The sequence below is a fragment of the Punica granatum genome, chromosome 6 (assembly GCF_007655135.1).
Source record: "Punica granatum isolate Tunisia-2019 chromosome 6, ASM765513v2, whole genome shotgun sequence".
In the NCBI taxonomy this organism is placed as follows: Eukaryota; Viridiplantae; Streptophyta; class Magnoliopsida; order Myrtales; family Lythraceae; genus Punica; species Punica granatum.
Genome location: NC_045132.1, coordinates 3,838,269 through 3,865,457, shown reverse-complemented (window position 1 = coordinate 3,865,457; position 27,189 = coordinate 3,838,269). Strand labels below are relative to the sequence as shown.

Below are 27,189 nucleotides of genomic sequence, written 5' to 3'. Positions count from 1 at the left end.
TGATTCATCCTATGTAGGAAATGGCCGTGGAATCTGCTCAAGAGTGGTTACACAATTGGCTGTTTAAACTGTTGCAATACGACAGTCTTGAAAAAATTCAAAATGATATACAGGACGGTGAAACAGAGTCTTTGGATCGTATCTATACAGGATATATCCATAATATCTGTGCTCTCATCGAACATCCTGTATCATCTGTCTTATGTGCCTTTTTCGACAAGCATTGCAAGTGTTTTCCACCTTGTGATACAAAACCTTGTTTTCAGCACATAAACAGCACTTTAAAAACCCGAGAAGACTATGAGCTAGTTATTGGCCATTTGGTCTTTCAGGCACCTGGAAGGATACATTTAAACATAAATTTGCCATAACCATTTCTTATGTCTGAATCATGTAGGAACATGGAACTCCCCTGGTTCAACCAGGAGAAGGACAGCTCCTTTTCTAGGGGCAAAAATCATAAACATCAGAGCTCGCCTCTTCCTCCAAAGAAGCGGTTCTGCATAAAGTCCAGCCTCACGGCTTGGCGGCCTGATAACAGGCAACAACTCATCCTGGATAATTTATGGTCTTCCATAAAGAATCCTCAAAAAGATGAGGAATCCATAAATGCCCTAGTCCTTCACATGGAGGAACAGAGCAACAGCAAAGCTTCCCTGCAGCAGGAACTTTGTCAAAAAATCGATTCGCTGCAAGAAGAGCTATCCCTCCAAAAAGCTCAGACTCATGCTTTCCTCCAAAACAGCTTAGCCGAGTTCGATAATTTCACAGAGCACTTTGCAGAAATGCAGAGAGAAAATCATGCTCTGAAGAAAAAATTTAAAAAGAATGAAAAAAGGAGAGATGTTCTTGAAAAAGAAAATGAAGGCTTTAAAAAAGAAATACAAAGCCTTTGTGAGGAAAGAATAGAAGTCATAGAGCTTAATGAGTCCTGTCTCAGAGAAAAAGACGATCTAATAATTGAAAATAAAAAATTAAGGCAGGAATTGGAGTCCCCATCAACTCCATCGATAATCCATTCTCAGGAGTCCTCATCAACTCCTTCCATAATCCGGTCTCAGGTACACACAGGATCTGATACTGGAAAATTATTTTCCAAAAAACCCATTGAGGTAACACTCAGTGGCATTTTCCCACAAGCAGGAGAAATCCTGTTCTTGTCAAAACTTCCTGAAGACATCGTCTCGAGGATTTCCGAGATAAGCCTCCAGGATTTTACTACCACCATAATTTCCTTTTTCAATAGACTCCTTCAGTTCTGTGCCTGCACTCAAAAAGGAATTGACGGATGGTTTTGGAATTGGGAAAAAAAAATGTTTTTCAAAATGAATTTCCACAACCCTGCAATCAACATGATGAAGATGATGCCTTTGAAAGAGCTGATATCCTACTCATGAATGGTTGCAGACATATCCTGGAATTTTCGATTCCCAGGATAAGTTTTTATGTTTTCCCTTTAAAAGTTAAATTTTATAATCACCATTTTGATTTCTGCGATCTCACGAAATATGGAGTCCTGAAATCCATAATTTTGCGAATTGAGGATGAACATCGGCCAGAGTATCAGTCCCTTTTTGGGAATAATGCTTGGGACCTCATCAAAAAGTCCTTGCACCGATCGTCCAGCCTCTTCGTCAGCATTGAATCCTCTCCCCCTGAGTGGATTTCCCCCATAAAGGTTCAACCTGCTATCCACTACATCTTTATCTCTCCGGTAAGTTCAAGAAGTGTTCTCACCCCAGAGGCAAAGTTTTGGTCAGCAGAGGGACCTATCATTACTCAGATTAGCAAATGGCGAGCTTGGGTTCAGGTAAATGAATGGCACTGGCGCAAATACCCAGAGCACATTCTCAAGTTCTCAGGTCTTCACCAGAGGGTTTTCCTACATATCTCTCTCATCGACAATCCAGTTCAACCAGGATTTAGCACCCGTCATGATCACTGGCTTGACAAGTTTGAAGAGGAGTATCTGTTGGATTCCCAAATTGCTCACAGGCAATATTAATTGCTTAGCGTCAACAACCGAGAGCGTCCGCCCACGATCCATCCACTTGGACATTACCGGACAAAAAACCTTTCGGCTGGAAAAGCTACGCCCCACATAATCAGCGCAATCACCGGAAGCGTCCCTCCACTACTGACAGTGGTCTCATAACGGACAAAAAACCTTTCGGCGAGAGTGCCCGACATAAAGCGGCCCCCTGTCACTATTTGCGACAAAAAAGGTCCTGTAGCTACAGTTCTTCCACTGAGCTCCACAGTACCCCGCATGTGAGTGCACAGTATAAAGCTGCTACAGTTCTTCGATAAAGGCGTCTCCTCCATCGCCTATAAGAGGTGTCTCTCCTCTAGCATCGAGGGCAGAACACTTCCACCCATAAGACAATTCTCTCTTCTCTCATCTTCTTCTCATATGTAAACATCCGGCTCTCATAACCCGGATTCTCCAACCCCCTTTCTGTGTGTAAGTTCCAGTGTAAGCATGAGTTGAGTTCCTTCAAGACTCTTCCCTTTTTTATTTCATGTTTTGTTTTTGTTTTCCTCTCATAATTCTCATGTACTCCCTTCAGCCCATCATGGGCTAATTTTCTGAATAAACCTTCCATGTTGATCTTATATTTATCTTGATCGTCTATGCATATCAGATCTGTATCCTTTCAGTATTCCATGGTTATCTCCTACGATAGAGGTCTTGGGTATAAGTGGTATCAGAGCCATGTAAAGTGGAGAATAGGATGTGTCTTAGTATTTATGATTCCTAGATCCAGTAGATCTCGTAGTTCATATCATATAGGACCGCCTTCATGGCTGGTAGAGGTTCATATATTGTTTATCCAATAGTGTATTCTTGCATATCCCAGACAATGTATTGAAGCTGGTAAACATAGTAACTAGGCAGCCATAGCGTAAGGTCTCTTTAGAAGTCTAGATCCAACGTCACAATGAACTGATGCTGGCATAAGAAGTATTGTTGCAAGGCTCTAATGTCCATCTAGTCGCTCTAATGAACCCTACACATTCACCGTTCATAGGAACCCGGGGGGAGTCCTAAGGTGTTCCCGTTTTGTAAGTCCCGAAGGTTAGGGCAGTTTTCAGGGAGAAAATTGGACAATGGCCCGGTAGTGTTATGAACACCGTCTAAGTAGATGGAGGTTATCGGCTGGAGTAGAGTTATCCTTGCGCATTATCGTTCGTCCAGGTACAGCAGTTGGGATAGGAAATAGACCTATAGAGAGTCTTGCTGAGTTTGTCTGCCTGTTATTCTTGTTAAATCCAGGTAGAGCAGTTGGGTAAGGTATGTAAGGGTATTCTGCAGGGTAACACATTGTGTGAAGCTTCTACCGTCCGTCCAGATATGTCTTAGATCTTGATCTTCTGAGAGAAGATGGGTAGGAGAATTAGATACTGAGTAACATCTTAGAACCACTAGGCTGTATGATTCTATAGAGCTTTTAGAGATTTCGTCTAGGATTAAGTTTGGAATTCTTTAAGGGTGAGGAACTGATATGCAAAAGTATGGAAAGTCTTGATAAATGTTTGAGAGACTGGAAGGTTTATTGTTTTTAAATATGGATTGGTTTAAAACTAGCTCTTCGAGTACATGTCCTTATGAAAACTCTTTCGATAATGACTCCGTTCTCAACAGAGAAGAAGTCAACATGGAATGTTTTGATAAATCTATTGATGATTGGGAAATCCCAAGAATCGCTTCAAAACAGATTTATAAAAACTCAAAATTCCAAAATATTTTCTCAAAAACTGATTACATCATAACTACAGAGGAGCGGGACATTCCCCTAAAAATCTCCTCTCAAACCATAAAACTCTTGAACCAAGAGTCTTTGAAAAAACATGAAGGAAAATATAACTTCATCCACATAGGGCTTGTCCAAGTGGGCATGAAACCCCTGACCAGAGAAGGCATAGACACCTCAGTACTTCTAGTACTTAGAGACGCTAGGCTTTTGAAATACCATGAATCCATCCTAGGGACAGTAGAGACCAGTCTGTGTGACGGACCAGTCCACTTCAACTGCTTCCCTAACTTCACCATGTCCCTCAAAGACCAAAACATAACCCAAGGCTTAACCTTACAGATCAAAACGCACAACTACAAGATAGCTTCAGGCTCCATCCCTTTAGCCCTTGTGTACCGAGTCCATTACAAAATGATGGTCTCAACGTTTGCAACCAAAGCCTTCAACCATAGTCCCAGAGGAGAAACACTCCTCTTCCAAACCGATATTGCCAGGTCAAACACTGTAGTCCCCAGACCAATTAGGTGGAATGAGGTCACTCTTCCCGAAGAATGGGTCTTAGAAGACGCAGTTGCCCCTGAAAAAATCCATAATGAGGAACCTAGTCGAGTGAGTCAGTTCCAAGATGGGAGAGTTTCCATAAGCTTTCACCATAGGAGATCAGTTGACATACAGTCCACCTCAAATCCCTCGATAAGTTCTTCCTTTAGAAGCCTTGAGCCAAGAAGGAGATCATTCAGTATTGCCCCATCGGCTAACACTTTCCAAACAGCTACTGAAACACCTCCTAGGGCCCCCAACTTTAGAGGAATAAGTAGTGTCACCACCGATATCCCTAGACCAGTATACTCTGTCCAAAATACAGATGAAACTGAGTCCTCACCCCCATCACCAACATTTTCATCCATAACCGATATATATTATATATTATATATACATATAATATATATGTTAATAATTAATTTTTTACAGTTAAATGCTCCAAAATGACAATTGATTTTGTTTTGCGGGGGAAAATCAATAACGACATGTATCAATCGGAAGAAAATCAAGAACTTCAGCAAGCTTTAATTATCACTCTCGTTTATAAAACTGTTTCTTGTGATTTGGATTAAGAAGATGAGAAGTGTCGTATGATGGACCATGGATGGCCTCCGCCATTGCCGAAGATGTCCACCAATCACATCCAACAACCACTAGATGGAGGACGAATGTACTTCTGAGATTGGCATCGCTTTTCGAACTAATTTATTTTTAAAATTCTCACAAACAAGTAAAAGATTATATCTGTTGCTTACCATAAATGAGAAATTAATTTAATGTACCTTAGCACGCGAACTAAAATGCATATGCAAATATTACAGAATAAACAAAAGACCATATGTTAGCTCCAGTTGGCAGGAAACCCCATCGGCACTATCATCAGCAGGCAGAAAGCTCAATGGCCTGATTGAACCCCCTTTCCCCTCCATCAGGGACATCAACAACATTAAGAATCTTTGAACGCAAGCGCGAGTCCAAGTCGCCGAAAAACAGAGACAAAAAAATCTTGAAGCCACCAGCCCCTGCCAAGATCAGGCCTGACACATTAGGCTAGCCCGTTGCAGGGTCGCTGAATAATTGGGGGGCCAAGTCAATTGTTTTTCCAATAGCCCGGTCACGTTTCCTCAGCTGCAGCCAGGCATATTGATGGGGTGACAGCGGCTCTCCTCTCTCGTGCCCCTTCCTGCGGTACTTAATTTCCTCCTCAGTGAACTTGTAAAGCACTTCTCGGGTGTTCCCGCATCGAGTCCCGAAGAGAGCACCATCCACCTCCATTACAATAAACCCGATCTTATGGTCCGACTGCAGCAATTCTTTCATGGCCTCAGTGTTGAACGTGCTGTGCACCGGATACAGCAATGCATTCATGGGGTCAAAGGGCTCAAAATCAATGGTCACCTTCTTCTCTTTGCCATCCTCGGGTTGGTAGCGGAGGATACCCCCAATACCGCCGAACTGCTTCCCAAACAGAAATCCTGGACCAATTATGTCGGTCACAAACCTGAGTACACGCCCAAACCTCTCATGCTCATTTGCAAGCCAATCCACCAAGGACATATTCTCCTGAACCACCAGCTCCCCTAAGGTGGCTGAATCACAAAGGTTGTCCTTGTCGCGCTCCTCGTACCGGTTCAGGTATTTGACAAGAACCTCACCTGTTGAGGTGTTCTTCAAGGTGTAGCGGTCGATGGCAAGGAAATCCAAGACAATGAGTATCTCGATGGCACCCATCTCAAGAGCTTCGAGTGTTTTGTCCACCTCGGAAATACATCTTCGCGGATCTTGACGTATCTCCTCAGAGTACTTCCCCAATAACTTTCTCTCGGGGATGGTGTTCACAATGTTAATGGTCTCTAAAGAAAGGCGAATGGCCACATCGAACGCGTACTCCTCTCCAAATCTGGTATGATAAATATCAAGGATCTTTGCTCCTAGGCGAGGGTCAAACATGCGTATGTCACTCAGCCCAACCTTGAAGCCAGCGGCCCTCGCAAGGAACAGGCCTGTCACCTCAGGCTAGCCGGTTGAGGGGTCGATGAAAAACTGCGTTGCCAGCTCAGCCGTTTTACGGAAATAATTGTTGCATTTTTCCAATCCCAGACCCGCAAATGGGAGGGCGGACTGCCCTTCTCGGTCGCGCTTCCTTGAGGGGTCTTCCACGCTGAACTTGTGAAGCACTTTCGGGGAGTTGCCACTCAGAGTCCCGAAGAGAGTAGTACCGTTCCCATCCATTATAATGAACCCAAACTTATGGTCAGACGACAGCAATTCAAACAGGGCCTTGGTGTGGAACTTGCTATCACGCAGATACAGCGATGCATTGATGGGCTTAAAGGGCTCAAAATCAATGTTCACGTTCTTCTCTATCCCATCCTCGGTTAGAACCGTTCCAGCATAGAGGACGAGGCCATTGGGGGGAACCTCGCCGTAAAGCTCGAGCCTCTGCTGGGTGGAAGTTATGGCTCCGAGAAGATTCGCTGGACTCTGGCTCTTCGTGGCTGTCTCGTACTCATCTTGGAGCATCTTCGTGACACGGGAGATCTGGTCCCCGGGAGGAATAATAAGCGAGATTATGCTGGTCCCGTTCCCTTGGGCAGCGTCAAGGTCCTTGATCAGCTTCTTAATCTTCCATATCTCAATGTTCCAATTGTTCCAATGGTTCTCGTGGGCATCAAACATGTCGCAGGAGGAGTTGAAACTGCATGCAATGAGGAAGAAAAAATTAGTCGTCAGTAGTTAGCAGCACCCTCGATGTATCAAATCAACCGGGTGAGAATGGTTATAAAGTTCACATCTCTCTCTCTCTCTCTCTCTCTCTCTCTCTCTCTCTCTCTCTCTCCCCCCCCCCCTCCCCCTCCCCACAAGTAATAATCTAAAGTTCTAAACCCTCCCGCCTGCGGCAACCAACCACCACCCCCCCCTAACCCACAACAACCCCTTCTTTTCTTATGCTATTACTATGCTTTGAAGAATCCAACAGAGGCATATTTTTGAATGCTCAAACAAATTTTTTGACTGATTCAGTCGCATCGTCGATTCCATCATTCGTGTTGTTTACTTGCAACGGCCCATTCGACTGTGAGAGAGAGAGAGAGAGAGAGAGAGAGAGAGAGAGAGAGAGAGGGACAGACAGACAGGGTAACCCGTTCATCCATATATCGAGAACGATTCATGGATCGTCACCATCATCAAAAAACCTAATATACTCTGGTCGGACTAAAAATAGTTCACGTGCAGTGGAAGAGCAAGAACAGAGAAAAGGGGGGAACCGGATAATCACAACCACTTGTGAGCTGAGGAGGGACGCATCCGATTACCTTTGGCTAAGGATGGAGAGGAAACGGGAGGAGGGAGGCGGCGATGCTGCCACTTTCTTTCTACTCCTTCTTCCTGTTTCCCACGCGCGAAGCAAGCAGACACACAATTATGTAGTATGTAATATATTATATTATTTTACTCGTGCAGATAATTTAAAGCGCAAGAGCCTTAATGGGCCTAACAATTCATGTGGGCCTACTCATTCGCTTCTTCCAGTATTGTTCTCTCTCCATTTTCCCTTCTCCCATCTCTTTCTAACTTCTAAAGGTTTGCCGATGGCTATTCCCCTGCTTTTCAGTGAGTTAGATAGTGCTAGTTACATCCCATGGATACCCCTGGCTTAGGAGAAGTTACCGGAAGAAAATGAGAGAGTCAGGCGTCATCCATTGGATGTATACTTTCACTTTGTTGGCGAAGTTGTGCAAAGCCTTGGGATCGATCGGCAGCTTTCCAGTAGGCATATTTACTACGCGCAATTAGTAAATTCGTCCGTGTTTAGCAATTTGCGACATTGCTGTTACTTTCGAATGTGTTGAGTGATATAGACGGTCTCGCAATTATTGGTTTCCATAAAAAAAGGTCGATTCAGAGCGACTAATTGTAATCTTCAGTAGCATATTTAATACCAGAATTCACGACGAGAGTAAATTAAAATGATTGATCTCATTGCGTTACACAAATTGCTTTTGGAATAATAAATAACTAGTGCGTTCTACCCGTGCGATGCCACGGGTCAAAATAAAATCACCACAATTTTTTTTATATATAATAACAACGGGTGCAAAATCTTCAATAATAATCCTTTTTAAGATTTGATGAAACAGCCAAATATAAGTTCAAACTTTCTTCAATCGATGCTTTATTTATAGGAAGAGCATCAGAATCGTCACTTTCTATAGTGGTAAATGATAATAATATTATGACAGGGGTAGTATTAATTAATTTAACCTCCAATATTTGTTAAATTAATTATAACCCAAAATTTCCTTCTTTACTGCAAGCAAGCTAACGTAGAGCTTTGCTGGAATTGACATTTTCAATCAAATTAAGTTCTCAATCTAACATATATATATATATATATATATATAGGGCTGGCGGCTTCAATTTTTATTAGTAATATATATTAAAATCAAAACCACGAAAAAATCATATTAATTAATGAATTGAAATTGTGATGAAATCTAGATAATTAATATTCTAATTAATCAAAACCATATTTCATGATTGGGAAGGATCGTCATTGAGTACTAATGGACTTTTACCCATTTTATTTAATTAGATAATTCACAACTTGCAATGTATTTTTTAATATGCGTCGATCATTATATTTCTTAGTGCACCAATAATCTGAAGAAAAAAAATACAATTACTGACATGCATATATGTATAATATATATATATATTAATAATTAATTTCTAGACCGTATCAATGGAATGAAATATTGTTAGTTTTCCACAGTTAAATGCTCCAAAATGACAATTGATTTTGTTTTGCTGGGGCAAATCGATAAAGACATGTATCAATCAGAAGAAAATCAGGAACTTCGGCAAGCTTTAATTATCATTCTCTTTTATAAGTTCGATTCTTGGATTAAGAAGACGAGACGTGTCGTATGGTGGATCATGGATGGCCTCCGCCATTGCCGAAGATCTCCACCGATCATATCCAACCACCACCAGACGGAGGACGAATATAGTTCAGCGATTGGCATCGCTTTTCGAGCTAATTTATTTTCAAAATTCTCTCAGACAAGTAAAGGATTATATTTGTTGCTTACCGTAAATGAGAAATTGATTTAAAAACAACATAAATGTACCTTAGCACGCGAACTAAAGTGCATATGCAAATATTAATTAGCTGAAAAAAATTATATCAATTAAGCTAAGAAATTAATCAGAGATTTTGATCAAGCATGCATGTACCATTTCTGCAATTAATCAAGCTAAGGGAGACAATGCCAACATAAATTGGCTAAATTTTCCACATTTTTTAAAGGATTTGCGTGTGCAATCTATGTACTTGTTTTAGCCATATAAAACAACCAGAGATAATGAAGCCGAAATTAAGTTGAAAGACAAGCATGTTCCTCATACTCGACCAGTTAATAATCAACCTCCCTATGATCATTAATTGAGCAGCCTCATTCTTAGGTTCGTGTTCATATGACGTTCTTTTCGAATACATCTATAGGACCTATTTACTTGATTATTGGGGATGGTGGCCGGGAAAAAAAAATTGAGTTTAAGCACAATTCCAATAATAATTACTTTCATTTAACAAAATTTATAAGTGGGTGAAGCAATCCAAGTTCCAAGCTACTCAATGCACCTGAGGTATCTCTCTCAAGATACATTCACGATCAAGTCGACATGCACTTGTAATTTGAAAACTGTAATATTTCAAATGATATAAAAAAAATTTACACGCCACATTCATGATATGAGAGTAGAGTCAAGATTTCTGATAACCCCAAATTTTTAGAATCTTCAAATCAGTCCCTGCTTCTTTTTTTTAAATCGTTCAATTCAGTCCCCTGGACATTTTCTAAAAATATCCGACCCTTTCCTACTCGGATCACCCACCGACAATGTATATGCCCCATTTAAATATTTTATTTTTGTAATTATATGTGGCCATATCGAAAATTAGAGTTTATCGGGCAGTCAATTAATGGCTATCTCGACGGCTCGAAATTCGTAGACTAAAGCATTCGGCAAATTTCTAATTAACCTAAAATTCTACATACGGGATAATCGGGACGTTAAACGTGGCTAAATTAAATTACTCGACACTTTTAAATGAATTGCACGAACCGATTTAATAACCTGTAATCGCATCGACAGTTCAAGAACTGTTAATCATGCCCTTTTCAAAATTCACAATTTCAAAAGCACCGAGATACGTACAAACGTAATATTGATTTTCATGCACACACATATTTACCGATTCAAGAGCATGATTACCGGTTCTTGTCCTGCCGTCACTCTAGTGTAGGTTTGTGTTTAAAACGGGTTAAAACATGGGAAAACGGATTAATTTCAAATTCGACTTAAATCAAACATGGGCAATAGTCAAATAGAGGATTAGGTTTTTTTGGATTTTAGGTGAAAATACTTTTAATCTATAAAAGCCACATTGTCGCAATACAGAATAATCTAAAAACAACCCACACGTTCGAGACTTGATTATGGACATCACGTCTGTCGGGTCCGTTAAAATAACGCCGAATGCCACATACCCTATTCATCATCCCTTTTGTTTGTTTTAGGGTAGGATTTGTATGTCAAGATACATCGATTAATAATCAGGTAATTCACGTAAATTCAGCGATAACAAAAACCCCATTGTTTGTTTATTTGAGCATTCTTGTTACATTTTTGCACTTATTTGTTATGCGGATCGAGCCCGATTCCTTAGGACTCGATTCACACTGGGTCCAACACCCAGAACCATCGATCACGGGATCTAGGGCCCCCATACACTGAGTGCGCATTTAATTTAATTTTCGGTCTTTTCCAAAAATATACGGTGAGCATGAGTGAAATCATGGCCGAATGCGAACCGACCGGGATTTAGTCATTGTAGCTTGTCTTTTATTTATTTGAGAGAACAATGTGAGGTTTTATATTATACATACATTCATGTAAAATCCCGGTCGGAGAGTGGACGGTCAAAGTGCTTCTTCGAATTTACGGTGTCAAAACGCATAAGATGAGCGAAACTTAATTAGGCGGTAATTAAATTAAAATGGAAAGCCTAGACAAGCTAGAGTACCGAAAGGGCGTGTGGAATATAGGCCCACACGTAATAAAACCTCCGAAGTCGGAATTTTCGATTCCGTACAAACCATTGCCTTAGCATTTTAGGTGTACCCCGTACCCCTAGACCTGGGTAACTTGCCGGCCCTCAACCTTCGGGTCGTAAAATAGCAAGTGGCGACTCCTTCTCACGTGCGTCCGTCGCGCGTCCCCGGGAAGGTGGACATTCCCAAGCCGCGTTGCATTTAGGCCCGCGCATGCGTGCCCCGACGAGACGAAATTCGGGTGCGCACAGCTTGGCGACTCCACTGGGGACACTTAGAGGGTTCGGGCTCATTCCCGCTTGCTTTGTTTGCTTGTTTATTTATCGCTTTTCGCAATTTCCCGCTTATGTACTTTACGCACTTTTATTTCTCATACGGACATTGCATATCATACTAGCTTCAGGCACCTATGGGTCGCGTCCCACGACCGATCTTAGGAAACACAGGTTCAATAGGGGTTCCGAGTAAGGGTACGTCACACGGTTGGACCGTCGATTAGGCCCCAAAGATCCCCGCTCGATTTCAAGGAATTGACACCCTTGAGTCAGGAGCCCCCATCCTTACGTAGCACGGTCCCTGTAGCACTAAAACCATACATTCTGCAGGAGCTCCATGCCATCCTCCAACCCGACTTCGACGAACAGTCCATCGAGTCGGCCTGCGCACCAATTTGAATCTTTTCTGTTCTTGAGAGAGATGTGCGATGTATACTATTTATTGAGCCGTGGGCATTTTTTATTTTCTACATGCATGCATCATCCAATTTCAAAATTAGGGTGTCATTTGTATTGACTAATCTTAAGTCGATTTTCCTTTCATCTTGGTAAGGGATGTCACGCCCGGTCTCCTGCCCGCGCGTCGACAAAGTCACACCACCGCTCGAGGAGATTACCCGTATATGAGGAGCATTACGCCCAGTCGACCGCCGTTACATCTCTGCGTTCATAGGGGATATCCCTTTGCTGGCTACTCGGCAAGTTGATTGGAATTTCCTCGAAGCCGCCATCGCATTCTGGAACCCAAGTCGCGCCGTCTTCGACAATACAGGGTATCGAGCTCACGCCAACCATCGAAGAGTACCGGACACTTATCGGTCGAACCGCAGTTGTCCACGGCATTGTAGAACCCAACTTCCACACCGCCCGATCAACCCTAGTCTCACGCCTACTCGGGGTTCTCACTGAACTCGCGGTAGCACGCAATAAAACTCCTCTTTTTTATTGAGTCCCGAGCGCATAGGGTCCAGGGGGATTTTCTTCGAAAAGATTTATGTCATGTTGTTCGATTGCTAATTTTTGGGACCATCTTACTCCCTCGCTCGCATAGTCTCATCGATGCAGCCTTGGCCAGCGTTGTCCTCCAAGTGGTCGGAGGGCGTGGTTATGAGATAGCCCTCGTGGCTGAGACCATCAGGTCCCTCGATCACGTCTTGAGAACATGCGATCGAAGGATAAGAGGATCCCCTATGCTTTTACAAATTTGGCTCCAAAGTCACGCAAACCCTCTGCGTTTGGTGCGCTCGATCATGTATTTTAATGGTCCGGAGTCAATTATTTCTCGATTGCTACCCCTCCTGCGTGTGGAAGAACGCAAGGTCTCTAAGTGGATTAAAATTTTTCGTGAAATAGCACCTAGGGGCTTCAAGTGGCGTGCCGCGTGGATACCACCCTGACCCATGGCCCTTAGGTGTCCTAATTTTTATGGAGTCCCACTCATGAGTCATGCAGGGTCCACCACTTATTTTTCAGTGCGAGTAGTGAGGCAGCTCGGTGGCTTACAGACGGTCCCCGAGGATACGGCGCGAACTAGATTTGAACATACTTGGCGGGAGGATCAGACACCCGCATATCGTCAAAGTAATGTCGAACAGATCTTGGATGCGTGGCGAACTGTGATTACCGAGCTTCCATACTTCCCCAAGCATCCGACCCTTGATGAGCGGGATTTCTAGGCTACAGAAGAATACATCATTCGCTTCTACCGATGGGGTCCAACAGCACACGAGGATCTCGTCAACTCTCCGCGAGTCGGAGATAGCGGGTCACCCGGCGCAACTCCCACTCCGAATATGGCCATCCAAGCCTAGCTCAATCATCTCAGAGCCGAAAGAGATCGTCTTCGTCGAGAAGTCGCAGAGAGGGACGAGCAGCTTATTGATTAGCGCCAATTACAGAGAGAGCTCGCCCAGACTCGTGTCGAGCTACAGAGGCGCGATTAGGAATTGGCACGAGCAAACGCCGCTTTGGAGGGGTCCAAGAAAAGGGCCCACGGGGGTCCATATACACCCTAGGATAGACACCCCTGCCAGACCCTCGAACTAGGACTTTCCGTGGCGATGGTTGCTTGCTCCCCGAGCGCAGTGGAAAATCGACTTAGGACTTCAATTTCAAAACTTGCATTGTACTTTGAACCATCCTAGTCAATATGAATGACCGCATTAGTATTTTCAAAACTCATGCATCGCATGCATTCTGTTTATTTATTATTTTGCAGCTACCACGCATTCCTACATGACAGGTGAGTCGTGCCAAATTTCTCTGGCAGACAACTTACAGTCTTCACCATTCCTCTACGCCTCCACGTGTTCCAACACGTTTCTTGGCCTGTCCTGTGCACCTCCCTCAATGCAACAGAGCGCGTCACTAGGCGTCGTGGGAGCACATCACTCCCTGTCCGTGCCGAATCTTCAGTTTACATCCCTCGATGCGCTTGCACGATGCCCACCAGGCTAGTTCGCTTCCTTACACTCTTACATTGAAATCCTGAACAATTTATGCTCTTTCATTGTTTTCTTTTCCCATTGTAGGAAATTCTCAACAAGAAGACAACCTGAATACTGAGCGACCACAATTGAGACAACAAACGTCTCCCATTCAGCTCCTTGGGATTTCAACACTAAGTCCCCATCCTTGCTCCACAAAGCAAGACCGTAAGAAAAATCAGAGCTCATCTGAAATCCAAATCGACGAGGATTCAAATTTATCCAAGCGATACTCTGAGGAGCAAGTCTAATCCTTTCGCTGCAAAGACCGGAAGTGACAGCTCCACAAGCAGAGCATGACCCAACTCTCGATCGTAGGAGATACCAGCAAGATCATGCCTCTGATCAAAGAATGGATCTCATCCACTTTTGTTGTGGTTGCCGATTGAATACAGGGGCAATATGCACAGTTTTCTTTAAACTCTCTTTTGCTTTAATTTAAATGCATTCCCCAAATAGGCTCTCGATATGAACAAATCATTTAATGGAGCATTATGACAGTTTTTGTGACGTCCTATTAATTCTGTTGGACCTGTTCGACTCGCCTGTCCTCATGGGACCCGACTCCTCGAGCCTTCCCTAGGACGATTGCGTATACTTACTCGCAACTAGGGAAAATATGCTTATGTGACTTTAGTCACGGTCTAACCACTCCAGAGTAGTGATGACTAGATTCCCAAAAACAAATGCCACCTACGCGTGGCACCCCATGGGTCGCGCGTAGGACAAAAAAGGGATTTTCCTATGGGACCACTTCATATTTCTTACCACATATTCCTCGCATAATCGCCTAATGCATTGGCTTCTTTGTCATCCTTCACAGGGGCACATTGACCACAGACGAAGAGCGATGCACGAGTTCACGCTTCCTTGAGAACTTGTCTCGGACCCTTTCCTTATACTTTGACAAGGGAGGTGTCCGACGATGAGGTACCCCCCTATAAAGTCGAAAACAAGGACAATCGAGCGAATCACTTAACATTGATGCAACCGTCTTCCTCGAACATCCAGTGACTTCAACAGCGTGCACCCTCCAAGAGGCACGCGCTGTAGAGAACAACAAGAGATGATCGAAGACATCACACCAAGCGCCTACCACGGGCTACTTCAACAAATAAAGACCAGGATATCCCCGTTCAACATTCACGTCGAGACAACCTCGGTTCCCTATTCCATATGGGGCAATTTGACATTTTCTTTTCCTAGATAACAGGGGAAATTAACATGTAATGCTTGCAAGGGCAAATGACACAAAGTTCGACTTCTGAGTGCGCGAGAGTCAAACTTCCAATAAAGCTGGTCCTCAGAAAATAGGACTAGTAACACACAACAAGTCTCCACGAGGCGAAACACACCAAAGCGGCCTCGGCGATGCAAAATCGTGGAGTTTCAAACAAAGACATGGGCACAAAACAAATTCCAGTTGCAAAAAAAAAAACAGAGCAAAAGAAGCGGGAAAAACCTGCTAATGAACAAAACAAGGCGCCCCCGAGATTTAAAACTCCGGCACCGCCAATTCGAAGAAGAAATCAACAAACCCCGACAAAATGGGAGCAACAGATGCAACTCCTCGATGGAGATAGAACGCAACGCACTCGGAGGTCAAATCCTTTGAATCATTTTCCCTTACAAACTCGAGAGATAAAAGAATCGAGCTCGCTAGGTCGAAAACCCATCGGGGCGACCTAGACAAAAGCTAGGGCAAGAGAGAGGCACGACTGAAAATCCCGTAGCGGGCAGTCGTGGCAAAAGGAGAGCTAATCCCCTTTAGGTTGAGAGGTGCGGTCCCGAGGTGGGTGACCGTAGTAAAAGGAGAGCAAAATGAGAGATGGATAAAATTGACCCCCTAGTCTCTCACACATCGTGCGGACTAGGGATCCTCAACAGCAGCGGCCAGATTATCTACTCCAACATGATCCTCGATCAGCCCTCCAACACATCTCGACCGTCCAGCGCGGATTCCTCCTCAAGCACAGTGGGCAAACTAAGCATGTATCCAAGCAGTTTGATACAGCCTACACAACAGAAGAATAGAGGAAAAAGGGTACATCTCGTTACAGGCGTGAACTCGTGTATCCTTTTATCCTGGGGCAACGCGTTTCCCCCAAGCTTTCTCTTTTCTGTTCGTCTTTGCATAACTCCAAAATGGGTCACAACCACCCTTCAACAGGCTACCACAAAGCCGAAATCCCAGACATTCCTTTCTGAAGTCTAGTCATAGCATTCTGGAAATGGTCAGATCGAGTCTGATCAAATCTAGGCAAAAAATCCCCACGCGGGTCATAAGCGCAGCCGCCCTACGGTACCTTGACGAGAAGGGTTCTAAGCCGACGGGCGTGTCAAATAATCGACAGAGCCGCTAGGGCATCATTGAGAATGTCGCGATATGCTCATGCATGGCCAACAGGAGCCTTGGAAGCCTCACATTGAGGCCTTCGAAAGTGAGATCTCATTCGCATCGCTAAAGCAAAAACTCTCCACGGGTCGCCCTGGCGATCCGAAACTGAAGAACATGCATTGCGAACACATCCTTTTACCTGTACTTATACATTGTTAGTAACCCCATGACTTACTGATAATGCCAGGATCACAGGTACAGCAAACGCAAGATCTACGGCAGACTCTGATCCCCTGTCCAAGAGGGTACGTAGGCGCTCTCAAAGCTCGAGTCCTGCACCGCAAGACGCCGGTCCCTCAGCAAAGCACAACCATCCCAGCAGGGCCGGCATCTGGCGGAGCAACGAGCAACTGCCTAGCAAGCAAAGTCCCAGTAGCGAGACCGGGGCTTTCCCAGCAAGCAATCACTTCAGCGGCGAGACCAGCTACCAGCAAGAGCAACAAACAATCGATCCAGCAGCAGGGTCGGCTCCCAACGGATCAAACACACAATCGCCCAAGGGGCAAAGCATCGACGAAATAACTTCATTGCGGCAGCAACGTCAATCGACAGCAGATCAACACCTTTGGGACAGCATCAGCCCTGTACACTCAGCGCGCACCACTGTCCACATGACTAATGAAGAGTTATGATATTCTATACAGCACCACCTCTCGACGATAACATTCACAAGCTACTGGGGCATCCTCGGTGAACATAGCGACCGAACCATTCTCGCCAAGGACAAATTGCAATTTTAGTGGTCTCACGCGACTGACATCCACCGTTAGTTATTGTTCTCTCCTACGTGCAGATGCGCATGGAACCCTAAGGGACACCTCCCCCGGACGGACTCATGTCTGCCTCATACGACAAGATTGCAATCTCAAACTCGAGTGAAATGCCCTCAAGGAGGCACCTGGCACCATCATTTGACAAATCCGTCAGCATCAACGGGCCCAAGTCAACTCTCTCGCGTTCTCAGGCCATCTTGATGATCGAATCCTTTTACTGCTTTGGGTTTGGACACCCACATTTACTGCTTTGGGTTTGGATACCCACTTTTACTGCTTTGGGTTTGGACACCCACATTTATTGCTTTGGGTTTGGACACTCACCATTTATTGCTTTGGGTTTGGACACCCCCATTTATTGTTTTGGGTTTGGACACCCACCATTTATTGCTTTGGGTTTGGACACCCACCTTTTACTGCTTTGGGTGTGGACACCCACATTTACTGCTTTGGGTGTGGACACCCACATTTACTGCTTTGGGTCTGGACACCCACCTTTACTGCTTTGGGTTTGGACACCCACCTTTTACTGCTTTGGGTTTGGACACCCACCTTTACTGCTTTGGGTTTGGACACCCACCTTTTACTGCTTTGGGTTTGGGTTTATTGCTTTGGGTTTGGACACCCACCTTTATTGTTTTGGGTTTGGACACCCACCTTTATTGCTTTGGGTTTGGACACTCACCTTCTACTACTTTGGGTTTAGACACCCACCATTTATTGCTTTGGGTTTGGACACCCACCTTTTACTTTCTTTTGGCCCGTAAACCCATCTTTACTACTTTCAAAGCCATAAACCCACCTTTATTGCTTTTGGATCCAAAAACTATCTTTTCACTGCTTTCAGGTACATACGTTTATCCAACTCCCTTCCATAAATCCAAAATCAGAGAGAACAAGTTGCTATGGGGAAAGATGCCAGGACGGTCGTTGAGATCAGACGGGGTGCTTCTTATGGTCTTTGACTGCATCCTCTATCCGAGCACACAACCAAAGAGGGGCAAGTTGTCAACACCCCATTTCGGTCCATCGGCTCCAGGGGGGCAAAATTGTCATTTTTCCAATTTATTACCTTTTCTAAAAAAAATTTAAAATAAAAAAAATTAATTTAAATTAAATTAAATTATATATATATATATATATATATATATATATATATAAGGAGATTAGGGCAGGCAAGGCAGCGCTCGCCGGCTGCCCGCGATCCCCGCCGGCCCAGAAAGCCCCCAAATCGCGATTTTCGCGATTTCCGTCAAATCGGCCGAAATCTCAACGGAAAGCGGACAAAATTGAAATCAAAATAAACAGAAAGGGAATGGGGATGAGGAGGAACACGACCCAGGGAGAAGAAGAAAAAATTGGCTCTTATTTGAGAGAATTTGGAGATCGGTGCAATTCGGGAACCGTCGCCGGAAAATCGCGAAAACTCCCTCGATTCCAACCGTTTCGACCTCGGTGAAGTCCTAACCGGACACCGTGTGGCCCAAGTGATGCCCAGAGCTATCTCCCGCACCCTCTCGTGCCGCCATCGCGGCGTTCAGAGGCGCGAATCGCCGCCCGTAGCGCCATCACTGCCGTCCCCGGCAATCCCGACCGTCCCCGGCTAACGGGCCTCGGCCCATTTACCTTTCTTCGCAGGTCCAGCCCATTCAGGCCCAACACGCTTCAGTCCGGCCCAGCGCTCTTCCGGGCGGTTTCTTCCCTCGGGTGGGCAGTCCAATCCGATCCGGTCTGACCCGATTGTCCGGCGATTTTTTTTCTATTTTTACAGAAAAGCCCCTCAACTTTCCGAACTAGGTAAATTCTCGACTTAGTAGCATGATTAGGGCTCCTTTCCTGAATATTATTGCTTGCTTGATGGATATAATGTGAAATGAGTATTCTGGGGTCGTGTGGGTGATCGGATTTGTCCCGAACTCGATTTTACGAACTTTCTATTTTGTCACATTTCAGTCCAGAGGACTCATTTTATTTTTTTCAGATCTGCCCCGAATTTCAAAATCATTTTCAATCAAGCCCCGGTCATTTTTATTATTTTCCAATCAGTCCTTGGATTTATCTGAATTTTTCGAAGAATCCCAAAGAACTTTTCAAATTATTTCAATTTAGTCCCAGGACCATTTTCACCCTTTTCAGATCTGCCCCGAATTTCAAAATGTCTTCTCAATCAAGTCCCAGTCATTTTATTATTTTTCAATCAGTCCTGGAATTTCTAGAATTTTTCAAGCATCCCAAAGAACTTTCAAAATTGTTTCAGTTTAGTCCTGGAGTCATTTTATTTATTTTCAGATCGATCCCGATTTTCAAATTCATTTCAAATAAGTCCTAGGACATTTTCAGTAATTTTTTTACACAGTCCCTATTTCTTAGAATTTTCAAGTCAATCCCCAATTTCTTCAGAATTTTCAAATCAGTCCCCAAATTTTTAGAATCTTCAAATCAGTCCCTGCTTTTTTTAAAATCGTTCAATTCAGTCCCCTGGACATTTTCTAAAAATATCCGACCCTTTCCTACTCAAATCACCCACCGACAATGTATATGCCCCATTTAAATATTTTATTTTTGTAATTATATGTGGCCATGTCGGAAATTAGAGTTTATCGGACAGTCAATTAATAACTATCTCGACGGCTCGAAATCCGTAGACTAAAGCATTCGGCAAATTTCTAATTAACCTAAAATTCTATATACGGGATAATCGGGACGTTAAACGTGGCTAAATTAAATCACTCGACACCTTTAAATAAATTGCACGAACCGATTTAATAACCTGTAATCGCATCGACAGTTCAAGAACTGTTAATCATGCCCTTTTCAAAATTCATAATTTCAAAAGCACCGAGATATGTACAAACGTAATCTTGATTTTCATGCACACACATATTTACCGATTCAAGAGCATGATTACCGGTTCTTGTCCTGCCGTCACTCTAGTGTAGGTTTGTGTTTAAAAAGGGTTAAAACATGGGAAAACGGATTAATTTCAAATTCGGCTTAAATCAAACATGGGCAATAGTTAAATAGAGGGTTAGGTTTTTTTGGGTTTTAGGTGAAAATACTTTTAATCTGTAAAAGCCACATTGTCGCAATACAGAATAATCTAAAAACAACCCACACATTCGAGACTTGATTATGAACATCACGTCTATCGGGTCCGTTAAAATAATACTGTGCATCGAATGGACGCCGTGGAATGGACGACTGAAGACGCACAGGGATGAGTTGCTGCATTGTGTCTCTCGTCTTTGCTACCCAAAGTCAAAACCCCGAATAAATTGAAATGAAATTGATTGGGGTTTCAATTATTTCTTTTTCCCTTTTTTCGTTTCAATTATCACTTGAAATTTCGATTTTTAGTAAAATAATTTTACAGAAGCTATATCCTCAATTTTATTTATTTATTTATTAATTCCTGTTATTGTTGTTGCGTTATTATTATATCCTCAATTTTATTGTTTTATTTATTATTCTTCTTCTTCTTGTTGTTATTGTTATTGTTATTATTATTATATCCTCAATTATATGTGTATATATATATATATATTTATTTATTTATACATGAGTTTGATGATACTCCCGTTCGTATTCCCCTTGTAAATAACCTAGTTAAAAGAATTAAAAATATGCCCATACATTTCTACTTTTTCCATGCTCACCCACATCTCTATCTTATTATAATTTGCCCATTTTACTTCTAATCCATGACACCTTGCGTCGAGTGGACGCCATGAAATGGACAACCGACGATGTACAGGGCTGGTCTGCTACGTTGTGTCTCTCATCTCTGCGGCCTCGAGTCAAAACCCATTGAATTGAAATGAAATGAAATTGATTGGGGTTTAAATTCTTTCTCCTTCTTCTTCTTTCTTGTTTCAATTATCACTTGAAATTTCGATATCTACTAAAATAATTTTAAAGCAGTTATATCATCATTTTTATTTATTTAATTATTATTTATCTGTGTTGTTGTTATTATTATTATATCCTCAATTTTATTTTTATATTTATTCATTATCGTTATTGTTGTTGTTATTATTATTACTACATCCTCAATTTTATTTTTATATTTATTTATGCATGGATCTTATGACTACTCCCGCTGATTGTAGCTAACTAAGTCAAAAGAATTAAAATATGCCCATATGTTTTTACTTTTTTCACTCTCACCCATGCCTTTATTTCATTTCAGTCAGTCTCATTTACTTCTAATCCATGACACCGTGCGTCAAGTGGACGCCGAGGAATGGACGACCAATGACACACAAGGTTGGCCTGCTTCGTTGTGTCTCGTCTCTACGGACCTAAGTCAAAACCCGACCGAATTGAAATGAAATTGATTAGGGCTTCAATTCTTCCTCCTTCTTCTTTTTTTCCGTTTCAATTATCGCTTGAAATTTCGATTTCTAGGAAAAAAGTTAAACTCGGGGCCTATTTGGTTTTTTTTAAAAAAAATTAACTCTAGTCCACTCTACTCCACTTTAACTTCATTTATTTTCAATTCAACAACACAATTATTCTTTTCTCATTTTTCTTCAATTATTTTAACCATTCAATTCAATTTTTAATACTAAATTCTCTCAACTATTTATTTTTTTTTCACAACTCAATAACACAATCATTATTTTCTATCAACTATTCGATACGTTTTCATATTTTTTCTAATAATTTAACAACACAATAATTATAAATCAATTAAAATCAAAACTCAACTCTAATCAATTCTAAAATCAAACATAACACATTTTCTAAAACAAAATAATTGCATAAGCTTTTCCTGTGCTTGCGTGGAGAGTCGGAGAAAAGTAGACTCGGAGAAAGAGAGTAGAAGGTGAATATCTGACAAGATGCATCTCTAAAAATTCCATTGGAAATGATTCCCTTGCCTCGTCCCCCTCACTCTCCCCCTTTCCTTTTACGCGGGATTCCCGATTCTTTCCTCTTCAAGTCCTCTTCCTCCCCCCTTGCCTTTACCTCTCCTTCCCACATTCCTCCTCCACCATTCATCCTATTCAAAAAATGCAACCAGACCCACCCCCCCGAGGATCACGGCTCCAAGAGCTCGGTCGAGTTCTGCGATGCCAACTCCGGAGAAAGCTACGATGGCAATCATTCTCCCATTTCATTACCCTTTACTCACTCGTTCAATTCTTCTTGTTTGGTCTGTGGTAAAATTTGGAATGGTTATGTAAGATGAATCCGTTAATGAAGGAATTTGGTGCCTTTTTTTTCCCTTCGAAAATGATTGGAGGATGTTGCTCTGAATGCCACAAGTGTGCAAATTGCCCTTACTTTTTTTCAATAATTGCAAAATTTCCATTTCTGAGACATTCGGTAGAACTGAATTCGGAACGGGTAGCATAACTCTTTCATTAATGAAATAAAATTCTCGGAGAAAGCCGAAATAACGATTAAGGAGGGGGAGCTATTACTTTACTTTTATGAAAGAAAGGGGACTAAAAGAGTAAAAAGAGCATGCCATTGCCCGCAAAACTCCTAAGCCATCTCTCTTTTGGCCCGCCTTCTTTGAGTAAATTAACAATATGCCTTTTCAAATATTAATAATCTATTAAATCTGATCTCAAGTAATTTTTTACATCACTTTTAATCTTGACTGATTAAACGTACATCATATTGTCCATTCCATTAACCTACCGTTAAAAATTAAACGAAAAACCTTAAAAAAATTATCTTTGATTAATTTTATGATTTTTTTTAATTCCTCAATAATGTATTATATTATTTAGTCATACAAATTTGAAAAACAAAAATGAAAAAATGTTTTCTTTTGCAAATGACTTAGAGAGGAAGAGGGAAGGTGTGTGGAGGAAGGTCAACGGCAGGGCAACGCCGCTAGCCCCCTAATGAACCTCGTCCGTGACTTTCCCGTCAAGGTCAACCCTTGGGTTGGGTTTGGAGAGAGGGAGGGGGTTGGTGGGGGAGGGGAGTGATACGATGGCCAACGGGGGTGTACCCACTACCGATCTACTCCTTAGTCGATAGAGAGAGTGGATATGCTGTGGGGCCACCCCCACCAGTTATCGCCCCACAAGCGACGTCGCCAAAGGCTTTAGATACTTCTTACATGGTCGCCTGGTGGCCGATGGATGACAGGGGTTTCCCCTATCACCTATCTGCAAACCACCCCCTTCTTTCTTTTCTCTCTCGAACGTCCTGGAAAACTAAAAAAGAAAGAAAAAAAATTGAGGTTTGAAGGAAGGAGGATAACGATGGAGCTTGAGGGGATTTCGCGACATTAAAGCTTATCCGTGGCTCTCGTGGCTCCTCTCTCTTATGCCTGAGAAACCCTTGCATGTGTGAACGAAGAAAGGGGAAACTGGTGGTAGAAGATGGAACGATGTAGAGGTTTGGCTGGGTTGGGGGTGGGGGTTCCGATCTGTACCTTTCCTTTTCAATTTTGATTTAAGAGAGAAAGAGGGGCAAATCAGTAGTGGGGGTACCCCGTTGGCCACCGCTCCCTCTGGCGACCTGTAAAAATACCCACTTGGGCCTACACAGACTCGAGCCCATCTGCAACCCAAAAGCTTAAGCTAATAGGTTACTGGACCCAAGTCTCATATAAGCTTGTGGTTTCTTTCTCAATATTTCGATGTGGGACAACATATCTCAACACCCGCCCTCACGTGGCAACGTGTGGTCCAACACGTGCCACGTGCCTTAAACATCCGCCCTTAACAAGGGATCCGAGCTGTGCATTCTCTTCCGTGCTCGGGCAAGGGAGGACAAATACCAAACTAGCCTCGAGCTCCACACTCGGGCCTAACTAGAGGTGCACCTTTAGCTACCTCGAAACTGGACTGGACCACTCTTGAGCCTGATTAACATGAGGCGCACTCTTGGCTACCTCGAAATCGAATCTGGCGTGGTGTGAGCTCACATGAGCGCGCGGAAGTATAACCCGCTCTGATACCATGTAAAAATACCCACTTGGGCCTACACGGACTCGAGCCCATCTGCAACCCAAAATCTTAAGCTGATAGGTTACTGGACCCAAGTCTCATATAAGCTTGTGGTTTCTTTCTCAATTTTTCGATGTGGGACAACATTTCTCAACACGACCTCGTGGAAGGCTTCTGGTCTCTGGGTTGCAGCGGTTGGTGAGGTCTCACCCCATCGATTTGCCTCCCTGAGATTACGGTGAAAATAAATTAAATAAAAGTAGAGGAACGAATGGAGTAGGAAAGTGACGGCCCCTTGGTGAGACAGAGTTCAATAACGAGAGGTTATACACACTTCCCTCATATTATAATCATTCGTATCGCCGATGAATTCGAGAACGATCTCTGGTCGTAGGACATTGTTTCTTATCTATTTCTCTCGCATTCTCTTCTTAGAAGCAATTAGTACTCTACTGAAACTTGAGGAATTTTGACTATTTTTGTAAATGAGTGGATTTTTGTTACTCGTTGGTTTAAATTTTTGAATTTTTTCATCTTCTTGATTTCATAAAGCAGAAAAGGCCAGCAGATCAGATTCCGATGAACTTGAGAACAACCTCAAGTTTTGGATAGTATTTCTGATTCCTTTTTCTCTCACTCCCTTCTTTTAAGATCTCCTTAACTGTGATTATTGCATTGGAAATTTGAGAAACTTTGAGACATTATTTTTATAAATCATAGGATTTTTGTTTTTGATCGATTTGAATATTTATGAATTTGTTGTTCATCGTCTTCTTGGTTCCGTGAAGAGAGAAGCAAGGCAGGGTCGATCGAACCGTGGACTCTGGAAAATCGAGAGAGAAATTTTTTTTTTTTAAAGATAAGGTCTATAATAAAAGGAAAGGAATGATATTATATTATAAAGAAATGCATAAAGAGAAAGAAATATTAAAGAAAAAAAGTAAGAAATAAGCCACATCAGCATGTCCCGTCTAATTTCTAACGAGGCTGGCGGAAGGCTTTATTCTGTGTATACTTTGACGGTGAAGGGCAAAAGTGATGTGAAAAATGGGTCGAGGTAGCATTTGAGACAAACTCGATCTCTCAGGGACCAATTTGTTAGTTTACTAGCCTTCTTTTGGTTGTCAGTGGCTGCAGCAATCCATATACGCCGCTCCGCCCACCTTCGCAGCTCTCCCTTCACCATACACTCCGGCCGCCCTCTTTCCTCTCCGACGCCATCTCACAGTTCCCGCCTCCTCGCTTCGCTGGGCCCTCCGCTCCCGTCGGCCCAGGCCCCTTTCCAATCCAACCACTTCTTTTCCGCTAGTTCAGCTGGGGAGCATTCCCAGCTCTGGGGAACCGGCCAGTCGACGACGGCAAGGAGCGAGCACGATGGTTGCACCAGCTCAGGGCTTAATGATGCTGCTGAGGATGTTTTGAGTGGCGTCGCTGATGACTGACCAATTCTTCCGGTGAGCGCCCTGATATCGCTTCTCGATCGTTGCCATGATCTCACAGGCTTGCCCTGGTTAGTTAGGAAACGTTCTGGGCATTGCTGAAATTGTACAATGGTTCCCTTTGAGTCGCTTGTTTATCGGAATTTGGTTGATCTGGCAGGTGGGTGGTGATTGCATCCTCCACCTTGGCGATGAGGATTGCTCTGCTCCCTGTGCTTGTCATTCAACTAAGAAAACTGAAGAGAATCGCCGAGTTAATGACAAAATGTGAGTCATGGTCTCTGTTTCATCCACTACACTTGAAAATCATCCTCGTTAATTGCTTGTCTGCCTCATAGCAATGGCCAAGAAGTAAATTTTGGGTACGTTTGGATTTGTTTATATGTTGTTCTTTCGGAAAGCCAGGAACTTGTTTTTGTTTTAGGTGGTGTTATATCTATGGGAGTCTGTCTCCTGCCGGTGTTGATAGATTGGATGTTTAAGTTTTGTTAGATTCTCATTGTATCATTTGTGCTCTTGAAGTTCCCCCGCCTCTGCCGCTGCCTTTCTCGGGAAGGAGTTACTTGGACCACATTATTCTTTGCCTGAGGGAGTGACGAGCTTCCAGGTGCCCCTTGTTGCTGTGGATGCTTTCATCCTTTTCTGTATGGGTAATTTCCTAGTGTCTACCATGCTAATGAACGATGAGTTTGATTTCTGTGTGTTATGTGGACTATCCTCCTTTAGTTTACGCTTGCATCTGTCGCACGTGATGAGCAGAGGCGCGATCTTGACCCTATGCAATTGTCCAACTTTAACTACTATCAATTGTCAAAGATTGCTTTCGGTTTTAGATTTGTTGGAGCATAAACACTTTGATCAGTGAAATACTGTGGACTCCTCAAGGCCAGTCCTTTGGAATTGGAGAATTGTTTTCCTTGTTTTATTTACCGTAGCTCTTTCTTCAATTTCCTTTTTGCGGCTCCAACTTTCCTGCAGAGGTGTGGTGTAAATAAAACTTCTCACTGCCTACCAGGCCCGGAGCGCGAGAGAGTTCCCAATAAGATAAGTAGGTATAAGATTTGAAGGCCGAGATAGTGGTACTAGGGGAGAACGCATAAGAGGAATGAAGGTTTAATGTTGATGATAGGGAATAAATGCATAACAGAATTGAAGGATATAAAGGGAGATCGCACAGTTCTTCACCGTGCATAATAGGGAAGTATCTACAGAGAATAATTGTACGCTACATGCTGGTAAAGTTCAAGGAATGAAGATTTACTGTGACGCTATTGGCAATTCGCTGCAATCAATAATATGATGCATTTCCTATCTGCAAAAGTTTCAGCAATCAAATGTGTTAGGGGAAGAATTGTGACTAGATGGAACCTTTTGGTGATCCTCCAACAAAGTACACTGCCAAAATGATATTTTGCCTGGAGGGGGTAAGGAGCCAAGAATATGGATTTATGGAAGATAATTAGCGAATTGTGTCGAGAC

The 27,189-nt window shown here is 42.9% G+C and overlaps 1 long non-coding RNA gene and 1 pseudogene across 1 annotated transcript; one reads left to right on the top strand and one right to left on the bottom strand.

Annotated features, from left to right (window-relative positions):
* Positions 1-5,351: 5,351 nt before the first annotated feature.
* Positions 5,352-6,980, bottom strand: LOC116211085 (annotated as a pseudogene).
* An 18,394-nt stretch (positions 6,981-25,374) lies between these two features.
* Positions 25,375-26,635, top strand: LOC116210078. Its single transcript, XR_004157415.1, has 3 exons — positions 25,375-25,725; positions 25,871-25,977; positions 26,233-26,635. It is a non-coding gene; the product is annotated as an uncharacterized LOC116210078 (long non-coding RNA).
* The last annotated feature ends 554 nt before the right edge of the window (positions 26,636-27,189 follow it).